At 41.8% G+C, this 14,952-nt stretch overlaps 1 protein-coding gene across 1 annotated transcript in view; it reads right to left on the minus strand.

The window, feature by feature from the left end:
* The window catches only part of HDAC8 (histone deacetylase 8), a 246,415-nt gene that overhangs the window by 225,285 nt on the left and 6,178 nt on the right, over positions 1-14,952 (minus strand). The gene's annotated exons all lie outside the window — the stretch shown is intronic.

Here is a 14,952-nt window from a genome sequence, read left to right on the forward strand (position 1 = left end):
CAGTTGATAATTAAGATAATAAGCAAAGCCTATTTAACTTTCTTCATCCCAAACAACCCTACATCTTGAAAACACATTGTAGGCAGCAGGTTTCAAAAGCAGTGAAATCCCCATTTGCAGAAGTCAAACTAACAATTGGTGGGGGGGTGGGGGACAAGCCATCCCTGGTGACTTGCATCCTCCATCAGCTGCCAGCCCCTCCTGATGGAGAGAGGAGCTGGTATGGGAGCAGAGGCAGCCTGGGCCTTTAGCAACTCCTACCTCAGGCACTATGATGTTGATGTTGTCTAACACTATCGCTTACACAGACAAAGCACCCAAACTCCAAGTCAGATTCTTGCCCTCCTCTTGCCTAAGGATTCTGTAAGCACCAAGGACCATGGGAGCTCTATTCGTCAGTCAGGTTATGAATGCTGAAGGATAGTTTCTTAATGGAAATACTGACCATGGTTAATTAGTAAAACACAAATTTCAAGGTGAAAATCTCTTGATTCTATATATTCATTCTTTCATTCAAAGTATATATATTTATTAAAGAAGTATTATGAGCCAGATACTGGGCTCGTGAAAGAAATTAGCTCAAGAGAACACTCTGAACTGATGAAACAGTTTAGATGAACATCAGATCAATAAATATAAATGTGGATGACGTTAATAGAATCTCATCAAGCAGAGAACATTCTTGATTTAACCTCGCACGCCCTCTATTGGTCTCTTGGTTAAAATGCAAAGCTTATATAACCCACAGTTTGGTAGGTCATGTTCAATATGATGGAAATCTGACGTGCTGACTGCTCATTGGACGTCGTGAACACTCAGACCTCTGACTGCTGTGTGGAATCTCCTCTCTCTCCTTCTCTCTCTCTCCCCGCTCCCTCTCTCTCTCCCTCTCCCTCTCTCTAATTTCATAATACCTGTTACGATACTACCATTGATTCATTCAACCAATATCTATTGAAGTCCTACCTTGAGAAGGCACTAACTCATCTTTCCAATTTAAATAACTTTATTCTTTATTTTTCAAACATATTGACATTCCATAAGTCAATTGGTAGTACCAGGAGAGACACTCCCCCAAAGGGTTGGGAATCAATGTTTCCCACTCATCTCTCTCTGCCCATCCATTCCAACTTTCATACTCGATCGAAATTTTTTAAGTTTTCTATGTGCCAGGTAGAGTTCTAGGCAGTGAAGCTACAGTAATAAACAAAACAAATAAAAATCCCTACCCCCTATGAAGTTTATATTCTAGTGGGAAGGGGTGTAAGGCATGAAATAAATAATGAATAAGTAAAATAATTTTTTAGACAATCAATAGTATGGAGAACAATAGAACAGGGAAAGGGCAATGGGAGGCTTTTATGCAGTGCAAATTTAAAAACGTGGTCAGGGAAGGCCTTACTGAGAAAGTGATATTTGAGCAAAGACTTGAAGGAGGTAAAGGGTCATTAACTGGGAGAGGGATATTTCAGGCAGTGAGAACAGGAAGGGCAAAGGCCTGGAGGTGGGAACATGCCTGGTAATGTTCAAGGGAAAAGAGGAGTCCAGTGGCCAGATAATAGCGAGGAAAAGAACAGTAGTTCTACAGGGGGGGAGGAGAAATAGGGGGACTGCACAGGGCTTTGTAGGCCGCGGTAGGCACTTCGGCTTTTACTCTGAGTGAAACAGGGAGCCAAGGCAGTGTTTTGAACAGAGGAGTAATAGGATCTGACTTCTGTTTTAATAGGATCACTCTGTCCGCTGTGTGGAGAATAGACCTAACAGGGGCAAGGCCAGAAGCAGGAACACTAGTTGGGAGGTGGTTGCAATAATCCGAGAGAGATGAACTAGGGTTATAGTGCTGGAGGCAGTGAGAAGTGTTCAGATTCTGGATATATTTTAAAGATGGAGTTGGGATTTTTTACAGACTGAACGTGGGGTGTGAAAGAAAAGGAGTCAAGGATGATTCCAACATGTTTGGTTTCAACAACTGGAAGAGTAGGGCTGCCATATGAGGGGGGATTAGGAGTTAGCTTTTGGACATATATTAAGTTTGGGATGTCAACCAGACACCCACCAATCAATCTACTCTCTACCATCTCCTACCTAGCTATCCATTTACCCACTCAGATTTCTCTATGTCATAAATCCCTTGACATCTCTGTATGTCTTTCGGTGTGCCACTTCCAATTTTACTAACAATACTGCCTCCTACTTTGGCAAAAAACTGGGTATTTTTGATGTCTCCCTTCACCTTACCCCCAAGAGCTAACTGATCACCAAGTTCTGTCAGTTATGCCTCTAAAATCACTCTCAAGTGCTCTTCTTCCTTTTCGCATCCACTGTCACCACCTTTGTTCATACTTTCAAGATCTCTCCCCTGGTTTTTGAGCATAGCAATTTGATCTTTTCCTTTACTAGTGAGACTAGGTAGACGGGTCCAGTGGATCTGGAGTCAGGAGGTGGAGGCAAGGGGCAGGGCATAAGTAAGAGGGTCATTTACTCCCTTCCCTGGTACCTGGACCTGAAAGCGAATGTCAGAATTACATTTAAGAGAGAATGCTAGGGCTTCCCTGGTGGCGCAGTGGTTGAGAATCGGCCTGCCAATGCAGGGGACAAGGGTTTGAGCCCTGGTCCAGGAAGATCCCACATGCCGCAGAGCAACTAAGCCCGTGCGCCACTACTACTGAAGCCCACGCACCTAGAGCCCATGCTCCGCAACAAGAGAAGCCACTGCAAAGAGAAGTCTGTGCACCGCAACGAAGAGTAGCCCCGCCCCCGCCGCAACTAGAGATAGCCCGCGTGCAGCAACAAAGACCCAACGCAGCCAAAAGTAAATAAATTTTAAAAAAAGAGAGAGAATGCTGAGGTTGAGCTGGGAAAGCATACCTATAATAAGATTATGAGATCAAGGTTGCCTTGAGTGGCCCCCCCCCCCCCGCAAATACTTCCTGATCAACAACCTTCCAGTGAATCAGACAGTGGGCCAACCATGATGCCACTGGAAAGTTAACACCTCTTTCATGATGAAACTGGTCTCTCAGCCTTAGATTGCTGGGGCTAATTGCAGGGTACAAGGTAGACAAGTGCATCGGGGAGTGGCAAGACTGGATGAGTGATCATGGAGTGAGAAGGGCATGAAGTTCTAGGGGCTGCTGATGTAGGAGGTGTGTGGGCGGATGACTGAATTTCACTTCAAAGGTTTCCAGGTAAGAGTCCTTCAATTTCTGCCATGGCAGATGTGGCTGTGCCAAAAGGAAATCACACCTGAATGATCCAGTTAGTGTAATTCATATATGGCAAACACCTTCTGGTGCTTAGTATGGGCCAAGTATTAGTCTATGTACTTTACACACATTAGTTCGTGTAATACAACTGCTTTGTGAGGTAGGTACTATTATTATCTCCATTTTATAGGTGAGGAAATCAAGGAACAGAGTTTAAGCAGGTTGTTCAAGATCACATAGGAAGCGGCAGTGCTGGGATTCAAACCCAGGCAGTGTGACTTGAGTCCCTGCTCTTACCCCCTCTGCCATGTTGTATGGTGAAAGCTAACAGAATGTGCCCTTGGGTGGTCCATACTTGGGTAGTCAAGATATTGACCAGACTCAGGGATGTCAGTGGTTCTAGCAAATAGCCAGGGTGAGAGTGGGTTGGAAATAATTAATGCCATGAAGGGAAGAGGTCTGGATGGAGGGGTATAGTGGATTAGAAATGAATTCTGAGGAGGCTGGAGGTGGAGAACCAATCGTATTATGTATCAGAGGTGTAGCAGTACTGCTGCTCCGCCAGGACCTGGTCAATCCATATGGCCTGGAAGGTTGTCTGCTGGTAGTGGTATGGTGGAGAGGTAAATGTGGGGGAGGAGGACTTTGAATGGCATTCTCCAAAACTAGTATATGAACTGGAGGCTGTGGTTGGAGAGCAGATGGCTATGGAACTTGTGAAAGTGGAAGGCCTTTTAGATGCATGGGCAGCAATGGCTGGGAAAGAGGGATCCACCACTAAGAAGGTGTTACAGATGTGGGAGGAGGAAAAATCTGCACTGAAGTTCATTGGGATGATATCCCAAGGACCTGAAGGTTACCTTGGTGTGTCTTTGTCTCAACTGTAGGATCACAGAGGTACACCAGAGGTTAGGTCAGATATGGGGCAACTAGAAGAACCCTTAGTCCAGGAGTTCTCAAACTGTGTTGTACATCAGAATCACCTTAGGGAGACACTGGTTAAAAAAAAAAAAAAAAGAATATTCTTGGGCTTTACCCCTAGTGGGTCTGATTTAGGAATCTTCATTTTAGAATTAAGATGCAGGTGGGCTGCAGGCCATAGTACGAAACACACTCCATGAGATTATATGCAAGTCTGAATAGGCTATGTTGGCCCACTGGAGGGGTGCCCTTGGGCACAGGCAACCCCCGATTCTAACAGAATGGGGCATCTTGGAACAACATAAACCTCTGGGCTGCCCCAGGATGGACCTGGATCTTTATGTTCTACACTTGCTGCCTCGGCTCCTCTGCGCTATAACAATTCGAGCTCATGATCACAAACTGCTTGTCCCTCTCAAAGGAAGTGTCTCCCTATCTTGAAGGTGGCCTTGATCACTAAGAGCTCTCATTCCCACTTGGGGTAATTGGCCTTGTTTAGGGCCAGCTTAGGTCCAGAGATCAAAAGTACCTAGGTCCTCCTGTGACAGGACAATACTCCCCACCCATCACCCCCTCCTCACCCACACCCCCGTACCTGGATGTTGAAGGCATTAGTCAGTGGTATAGACCAGGGCTGGGGTAGAAGGCCTTCAGCTACTGGAAGGTCATTTTTGTGTCTGGGGACCAAATTCTTTTCTCCTTAAGAGAAAGGATACTGGGGAAGTGAAGATGCAGAGGTAGTAGATGAATTGTGGGCAGTATCAAGGGGTTGCTGACGTCTTCAATCATTTTAGGGACTTCATTTTAGAAAAATGTACATCTTATCCAGCACTATGTAAACTCTGCCCAGAAATATCACTTTCACACTTTGGGGCTTGGCCTGGGGATAGTGCTACTGTGATCATTCAACAACCACGCAGCTCAGACATTCTGTGACATCTCATTAAGTGAATTTATCAAAATATTGCCCAGGTAAATATTCTAGGAGGTGGTGTGTGATCTCATTTGCTGGAAGCAAGTGGGGAACACTGCACAGGAATCTTCCACTCATTACCTTTCTTGATCCAGATGAGGTTGTAGGTGCCCCTAGGGGATACATAACCCTGCGAAGGCCAGAGCCTTATGGAATTGAGCTAGAAGGTTCTGGGGTAACAGAAAGGATTTTGAATAGTGATTACACTGAGGACAGAATAATCTTGACAAGAAGAACTCCCTGCTTTTTATTTTCAGAAAGGGTCTCAAGGTTAATGTGGAAGAGATGGAGAATCTGATGAATCCTGCTGCCAGCTGCTGTCCAGAGTTTTTATTTTATAGAAGGCCTTGATTTTAGACTCAGAGAGCACCTGCTCCTTAGGAAGAAGAAAAGTCCTGGATATCAGCACTACAGCACAGTCACCCTTGCCAATTAGGGGTGGTCCCCCTGTCTCTTGGTCAGGAGTATCCTCATTTGCCTTATGAGTATGGGCTGGACCTAGTAGTGGAGGTCGAACAGTGAATTCATGTGATGTTTGGGAGGAGTAGGGGTATAGGGAAGGCTGGCAGTGAAACTTTGACAAAGCAAAGGGCCTGAGTCTTTAAGCCGATCGTGAATAGTCTACTTTCAGCCAGGAGCTTACGGGCAAAGGGGACGTGGAAGTGCAGTGGGTGACAAACAGTACCAGGGCTCACTTTAGCTGGACAGGCAGTGGGACCCCATTGGACCAGAGACTTGCCTGAGAGGCTACCTAAGACCCCCTGAGTGTAACCCAATCTGGATATAAGTGACTTTCATCAAACACTTACTATGTGCCAGGCTCTTTGCTAGGCTCTTTAATACAATGATCAGATTTAAGCCCCATCACCCTATAAGGTGGGTACTATTATTATCCCTAATTTACAACTGAGGATAATGAGGCACAGTAACTGATGGAGCTGGAATTCCCTGTGCAACACTGAACCACTGTATTAGACTATCTTCCCTAGATCTCATCTGATCTGGGCTATTATGGGAAAGGTTTGTTTATTTTGTCTCATGATGGGTCTGTTCTGCAGGTGCCAGGATGGAATGGGTGTAAAGAGGAAGTGATAAGCACATGCGCTCCATGGCTGAAGGAGGAGTCTGCCTTGGTGCTGAGGCGACGTGGCTGATCCTGAATCCAGGTTTCCATTTTCATGCAGTGATCTATTGGTTTGGAAAGGCTGGAGGTGGGATGGTGTCAGTAGAGGAGGGGGTTCTGGATGCTTGGTTAATGAGTTATACTGCACATACAGCACTCTGGAGAACTGGAACTGGAATGCAATCCACTGTCATTCACTCTGTGCATAAAGAGCTGGAGCTCTTGAGAACAGAGCTCTAGTAGCTTTGATCCCAACTGCTAGCTGGACGGTAACTAAGAGCTGGAGGTCTCATTCTATATTCTTCTTGTTGAGTTTGCCAAGACACAAGGCAGAGTTATATGGCTCTATCATTCACTGCCCCCAGGTGGAAGTCCCAGAAACCAATGGCATTCTAGGGCAATAATCTCTCCTCTCCTAGCAGCGAAGCAGGCAGAGGGGGCCCAGCTGGCACAGATCCCGTGTCACCAGGTGGAAGGCTGAAATGTCATGGGATAAGATGGCAAATAACAGAATTGTGGCAAGAAGAAGGGCAGGTTGAGCTAGAGATGGAAATAAGTCTTAAATGGATTACCAGAATGAGATAAAGGAAAATACTGGGAGCTGTAATGCAGAGTCAAACAGGAAGAGGTGAGGATGAGAAACAGCCAGTCAAAGTGGACAAAGAAGATGCGATCTCGGCAAAATTCTGGAGGTTAGGAGTCACTGTCCCATGCTGGGTTTTAATACCTCCTAGTACATGTTTACATGGAAAGAGTGAGTCCCATTTAAGGGGATCTAGATGGGACAAGATGGCTTCTTAAGAGACTGACTACAAAAAGCAGAATCAAACAATTCAAAGAGGCCTGTGAACAAGTGATAGAAGTGGACAAGAGTCATTTCATGGAGAAAGTAGAGGCCATGGGGCCAGCACTCACTAGTAGGCAACCCAGATACTTCTCTGCTATACCCTCCTTGACTCCTTTTGCTTTGGCTCCAGAAGAGGTGGGTCTCCTCCTCCCAAAGCCATTCCTCCCATCCTCTCCTGCCTCCTCCGAGACTTTGCTCCATTTCTTATCCTTCTCATATTTCCATTATTTCCCTTTCAGTCTACAAATGTTCTCAAAGCTCTTAAAACAAATCCAACAAGTCAGCCCTCAACCCTTAGTTTCCCTTGGCCACTGCCCTCCTCTCCTTTCTTTCTCATTTGAACTTTTGGACAGATTAATGTTCCTTTCTTGTCCATTTCTTTAGTTCCTGCTCACCCCTCAACAGTTTGTATTCCCATCACTCTCCAGAAAGTTCTCTTACCAAGGTCATTAATGACTATATTAATTGCCAAATATGACTGACACTTCAGTACTGCTCTGGATTGTTGAGAGCTCTTTTCTTCTTTAAACTCTTCTGCTCCCTTGGTATTCTATGGTCCCCTTCTATTTCGATTACCTGGTCAGTCCTGATTGCTGCTTTTCAGCTGAACTCACTGGGGCTTCTTATACTTGCCCATTACAAGTTGGTATTTCCTGGGGTTCTGGGCTCTATTTTCTTTTTCTCCTCACTCTCTGCCCTTTTCCCTAAGTAATCACACCCATTTTCCTGGTTTGTGCTACCATTTCATATATAGGCAACACATCTGCTTCTAGTTCCAGCTTCCACCTCCATCTCCAAATCTCAGAATCCAATTTCCCTGGGTACTACCTCTGCTGCATACCACCACCTACTCCCGTGTACTGAGGTGGTATAATTCAGGGGTTAAGTACACAGGTTGAAGAATTAGATTGCCTGGGTTTGACTCTCATTGCTCTGCCTTAGTTCAGGTCCTCATCACTTGTCAGTGAGAGTGCCGATACCCAATTCAGTCCCTCGACCTACAGTCTACACCTCCTTCAATCCATCCTCTATAACTACAGTTTCCTAAAACACAAATCTAACCACGTTACTACCTAACATAATATTTCAGTGCCCCCCCCCATTTCCTACTGAAGAGTTTCTCAAAGTGTGTGCATCAGAATCACCCCTAGATTTTGAAAGTGCAGGTTCTGATGCCCCAGTCCAAACCTACCTGATCAAGATCTCTGAGAGGTCTAGAAATCTGCATTTTTCAACTGAGTGACTCCGACATACATGAAGCCCTTCATGAGCCATTTCCTACTTTTCTACCTCATCTGCTGCCATTATCTACTTTGAACCTTAACCCTCCAGCAATGTGTGTAGTTCCCCCAATCCGCCAAGCTATTTCATAGTGCTGCTTCTGCAAGGCCCTTCACCTACTTGTCTCCCCAGCACACTCCTCTCCATCCTTTGAAGTCTTCTTAACCACAACCTCCTTACTGAGAAATCTTACTTTCCTTCTCTACAGCTGTTTCTCAACCATTTTTTCGTTATCATCCCCTCACCCAAGGAGCCTTTTTAGACACCTTTTTCTAATTGACCTCTCCGCGAAATTTTATATCACAGATGTACTGTACATCTGTTATGTACTGTGACCCTTTGGAAAACCATAAACTATGTAACATCTAAGTTTCTTGCCGCCCCCGCTCCCCTACCACCTGTCCCGGCAAGAATCAATTTTTGCTCCCTTGGGGGCAGTATCACTCCCATTGAGAATACACGCTCTGCAGCAGCAGAAGACACTGCTATCCAAACCCGTCTTCTTGAGGTTCACCTTTGGTTTCTCTGATAAGTCTTTTCTGATTCTCCTCCTATCTCTCTCACCACTCCTTCTCAAGACTCAACTCTGAGATCTTTCTTCTCTTGCCTGCCTTGTAAACACTGGCATTCCACAAGGCTCATTATTTGAGTTTTTTCCCCTGTATTACTTTACACATCTTCCCAGGTTATTTTGTCTATTTCCTTAATTTTAATTACCACCTATCATGCTACTGGCTCCCAAATCTGTATCTTCAGTGAAGATGATTCTCCTGAGCTCCAGCCTCTTGCTAGTCTAAGTACGGGCCACAAATTGGCAGCCTTTAGTATTGCCTGGGAGTTTGTTAGGAATGCAGATTCTCAGGTTCCCCCAAGACCTGAACCAGAATCTCCAATTTAATAAGATCCCTGGGTATTTTGTATGCACATTAAAGTTGAGAAGTCATAGGCTGGACCCCATTGCCGACTCTGTAATAGACATCTTTAATAGATGCTCCATAGGCAGAGCAGTCCCCATCCCCTACTATTCTTAGTTAAAGGTAACACAATTACTCAGTCATCTACACAAGAAATCTAGATCACTCCTTCCTTATCATTTATATCAAACTGGTTACCATTCCTACCTATTCTAGCTACTAAATGGCTCCTGAATTTATTCTCTCATCTATGCTCATCACCACAGCTTTCACCTCCTTTAGGATAGATTATTATCACAGTAAAGGTCCTAACAGATTTCTCTGTCAACATTCTGGCCCCCAACACTCACCAATTTATCTACCAACTATTGCCAGAATCATATTCCTAAAATTCAAATCTGATCATGTTACCTCTTCCTGGCTAAAGATTCCTTCAGTGATTCTTTACTCTTTTAAACCAAGGTTCTTAACCAGGGATCCACACATGGGCTGTAGGAGATCCTTAGACTTTCTGAAACTATAAGGAAAAATTTGTGTATGTACATTTTTCTAGGGACAGTGTTATACAGCTTTCATCAGATTTTCGGAGGGGTCCATGACCAAAATAGGTCAAGAACCACTGACCTGAAGGATCAAGTCCAAGCTGTTCAGCTTGGCAAACAGGACCCTTCATACCTCTCCCACCTCACCTCCAGCCACTTGCCTATAGGAGCCCTTGGTTTCAGCTTTAATTATAGACCTGGAAGTGCCCTCAGCTTTCACACCTCTGTGCCTCTGCACATGCTGTTCCTGAAATAACCCCAAGGTCACATACACAACTAGTAAGTGGTGCAGTCCACTCCTTCTGGACGCCCCACTACCTTGTGCCTAACTCTAGCATACACCGACCATATTATGCCTCTATTGTAACAGCTTCCCACTTTGTTCCAAGCAGATTTTATTATAAAAAGTTTTATTAATAAAAGTAATATAATCATATTAGAGAAAATATATGAAAATATATAAAACAGAGAAAAGGTACATGCATATATCTGTGTGTGCGTATACCCACATATACATATAGTATATATATATATATAGTGTGTGTATGTATATATATATATTATATATATATTTTTATATATCATACTATCATCATCGTCACAAAGTCACTGGTATCATTTTGCTGTATTTCCTTCTAGAAATTCTTTTCATATGCAGATATTTTTTTACATATCTCTAATCAGAGTGAATATATGATGCTGTAGCTACCTGCCCTTTAAAAGCAAAGCCAACAATATATGATATGCATTTTTTTCTTGTTATGCAGTTGTCCTAACCACCATTTTTAATAGTTATATAATAGCCCATCAAGTGGATATGTTGCAGTATACTATGTAACCATCCCACTGTTGTTGAATATTTAGGTCTCCTTCCCTCCTTTTTTCTTGGCTATTATACGTGAAAGAGAAATTATCATCTTCATATACACAGCTTTTCCATATTTTGGATTGGCTTATTTCCTTAGATTACCAAGAGTAATAGATGTATGAGTTAAGATCTTTCTTCCTTTGGTTCAAATTTGGTAGAAGTAAAATATATACATGTATATATAATGTTTCAATTTTTCTTCCTCTAATTATTAGCGATACTAAATATAAATATTTTTTCATGTTTGTTCACTATTTGTTTCCTCTTTTGTAAATTGTTCATGTCTTTTACTCATTTATCTGAATATTAGTGTTTTAAAAAATCAGTTAGAATAGTTAATGATTTTAACCCTTTGTTAATATTTGCTGTAACTATTTTTTTGCCTCTTTTTATTTTGGTAAAATTTTAGCTGCAAAAGTTAGAAAAAATCTCATTACTGAAATTTTGAAAACTAGAAAAACACATTTAAAAAGTCATTTTAATTCTGTCACCCTAACGTAACCACTATTATCATTCCCACTAATTTTTTAAAAAAAAATGCATGTATTAAAAAAAAAATGCATGTATTTTACAAAGTTGTAACTGCAGTGTGCAAACAATTTTAAAACCTGTTTTATTAACCCAGAAGTATTTTTCTGAAATGCCCCATAGTCTTCATAATCATCATTTAAAATAATAGCATAATATTCCATGGAATGGATTCACCCTTTCCTTATTGCTAGATATTCATGTTATGTCTAATTTTAAAAAATAAATAACACTGGTAAATATCTTCAGGTTTCTTCTCCATATTTTGAATTATTTTCTTAGGGAACATTCTCAGAAGTAGATTACTAGATAAAAGGGCATTAATACATGCTGGCTACCAAACTGTTTTCTTAAGGGGTTGACCCAAACCACACTATTACTAGCAAACTGAGTACCATTTTTTTCCAGTTCTATTAAAGATAGGCTAGGTAAAGAGGTTACCTACTTATCTGCATTTCTTTGATTAGTAGTGATGAACATTGTCCCATGTTTTCCAGTTGTGCTTAAAACTCCTTTGTAAATTGTCTATTCATGTTCTTTGCCCATATTTCTTCTCATGCATCATACTGTATGAATGTCTGAGAAAATGCAAACCTGTCACATTTTGTCATATTTATGTCAAATATGCCTTTCTAGTCTGTGTTTAGATTTTATTTTTGAAATGGCCATAAAAGTTATTTTGGTTTTAAAATTTTATACAAATATGTTGATCTTTTCCTTTGTTTTTCTTCTATTCTTTCCTAAGCTTAGAAAACTATTCCCCTTTAGAAGCCTGATGAATATTCATTCATTCTAGGTTTTTTTTCCTAATTTGCTTTTTTATATTTAACTCTTCAATCCAGCTGCCACTTATTTTAGTTTATTACAGGAGATGAGAGTATAAATGCTACAAGCTGTCACAACATCATTTACTGAACAATCCTTTCCAATCACTTGCAACACATCCTTTATAACTGATTGAATTCTTATATGCAACAGTCTCTTTGGGGAGTATACTATAACATCATTTGTCTAATCTTATACCAGTGGTACCAGTGTTTTCATTATCACAGTTTTTTATGTTTAATATCTAATAGCATTAGTCTCTCATTACTCTTCTTTTGCAGAATTTTCTTTGAAAATCACTCTACTTTGGCTTTCAGATGCAATTATTTGCTGTCTTACCTCTAAGAGATAAACTTCTTGAGGGCAGAATTGGTTTATTTCCTTAGAATATTGCTGAGAATAATAGTACTGGGTCAACAGGTACAAACATTTTCCCCACTCTTAACATTTCCAACGTTTTCAAAAAGAGTGTGCCAATTTCACTGTAATCCTGCCAGCACCTGGATATTTTGAAATAAAAGATTTCTTTTTCAAAATTGGTAGGGGAAAAATGTACCATGCTTCAATTTCTGTATCTCTGCTTATTAGTGATGATAAAAATATGCTTGACACTCTGTAGGTGCTTAATCAATGCATGTTGAATGAATAAATGGCATGTATGAACCTGTACATGTATTTGGGGATGCAGGGGTTTACTGTGGTTATAAGAGATAAATGCCCGCTAGATGTAAGTTTGTGGGCTAAATGCCTGTAGTCCATCTGCAGAGAGGTTCTAGAGGCGCCAAGAACGCCTTGGAATTTGGACCTGAATTGGGGCAATCTCTAGAGACTCTTGGTAATTTATATTTACCACAGGCATGTCTGTTTCCAGGTAGGATCAGCTGCAAGCTGTCTGAAACAGTTAAGATAATGGCGTGTGGGTATGCCCACGCCTGCATACAGCCCAGAGGCAGCCATAATTGGCTGGAGATAGAGTGTGCTTCCTTTGGCAGCAAAACAGTAATAAGAAGTGGCAGGTACCTGGGTATTCCACTGCAAACTGACCCAGGCCCTAGGAGGCCTTAAGTGGTGAATTTAAATATATAAGCTGCTCCAGTGCCACATGCAGAAACTAGAGCTGACTTGTAGGACTGGGCATTTCCCATGAAACCACACTACTTGTCTTTTCAACTTGCTAAGCATGAGAAGGCAGAGAAGGCAGAGAAGTCCTTGGTTCAGAGAAGCTTGGTTTTGTCCCTTTTATCTATAGCTTGAAGCAGACAGGGTCATTTTTCCCTCCTAGAGATCACTGTCTTGATTTTGAATTTTTTTAATAGAGCAAACACTAACAAAAGGCAGGTTGTTTCTCTTTGTTTTTAAGACCATGTAAAACTCATTACTAAACACAGCTTCTCTATGCTCCACCACCTCAGTTGTAGATTCTAGTAGTGAACTTACTCAAGGATTTCTTTGGTCATGAAATCTATCCATTTGATGAAAAGAATTCCATATTATTACCTTAATCTGCATATGCTGAAATTGTGCTCAAGATTTTATTCTGAAAAATAAAGTGCTGTTTTCTCTAGACTCAAGAGCGCTAGAGTATCAAGGTCATGGCAGATAGTATGAACAACTGGTGTGTGAATGATGCATTGGCAGTTCCTACCACTGCTGCTTTATTTCACTCAAATAGCACATTGATAAATTCAGTTTTTAAATTCCCTCTCCTCTGGAGGCGGGGGGATAAATTAGGAGTTTGGGGTTAACAGATACACACTACTATATATAGAATAGGTAAACAACAAGGACCTACTATATAGCACAGGGAACTATACTCAGCATCTTGTAATAACCTATAATGGAAAAGAATCTGAAAAGTATAACTGAACCACTTTGCTGTACAGCTGAAACTAACACAACTTTGCAAATTAACTATACTTCAATAAAAATAAATAAATCAATAAATAAAATCCTTCTCCTCCAACATGTACTACAGCCATCTTAAGCAAGATACCAAATGCTGAATAAGGCTCAGCAGTCCCTGTCAGACACGGAGTATAGCTGTTTGAAATGTTAACATCAAACTCAAAAAGGACTTTTCCTGTAACTCCAAGTAGCACCCAATAGCTGTTGCACAAGCCCTTTCTCCTTAGGGTAACATCTCTCAGTTGCCACTTTGCTGCTTAGAGACAGCAGCATAAGCCTCTTTTTTTAAAAAAATTATTTATTTATTTTTGGCTGCATTGGGTCTTTGTTGCTGTGCGCAGGCTTTCTCTAGTTGTGGCGAGTGGGGGCTACTCTTCATTGCGTTGCATGGGCTTCTCATTGCAGTGGTTTCTCTTGTTGCGGAGCATGGGCTCTAGGCACGCAAGCATCAGTAGTTGTGGCACATGGGCTCAGTAGTTCTGGAGCATGGGCTTAGTTGCTCTGCGGCATGTGGGATCTTCCCAGACCAGGGCTTGAACCCGTGTCCCCTGCATTGGCAGGTGGACTCTTAACCACTGCGCCACCAGGGAAGCCCTAAGCCTCCTTTTTGATTCTTCAGCCTTTTGTTTTAAATCTGTTCTCATCAATTCTCCATCTATTCAAAAATCTGTTTGCCACTCCTTTCGAGAACTAGCTCCAAAATTCACCTCTTCCAAGACTTCCATGAGTAACTGCTCCTTATTGCTATATCTCTTCATCTCATACATATATTCAATTGGTACCAAAATTGATGTTGCTCCCTAATTATTCTAGTTTTAATAATGTTTCTAGAGTATAAGTTCCTTGAAGACAGGGGAATTTCCAGAAAGCTTAAAAGGAATTTAGAGATTGTCTAGATATCTAGATTAATATCCTTTGCTCTGCCCATTTTCCTGATGAAGAGACTGAGACCGAGAGAGGTTAATCTGTCCAAGTCAGTCAGCCAAGTTTGTAGAAAAAGTAGGCATAAAGCCCAGGTG

The sequence above is a fragment of the Phocoena phocoena genome, chromosome X (assembly GCF_963924675.1).
Source record: "Phocoena phocoena chromosome X, mPhoPho1.1, whole genome shotgun sequence".
NCBI lineage: Eukaryota > Metazoa > Chordata > Mammalia > Artiodactyla > Phocoenidae > Phocoena > Phocoena phocoena.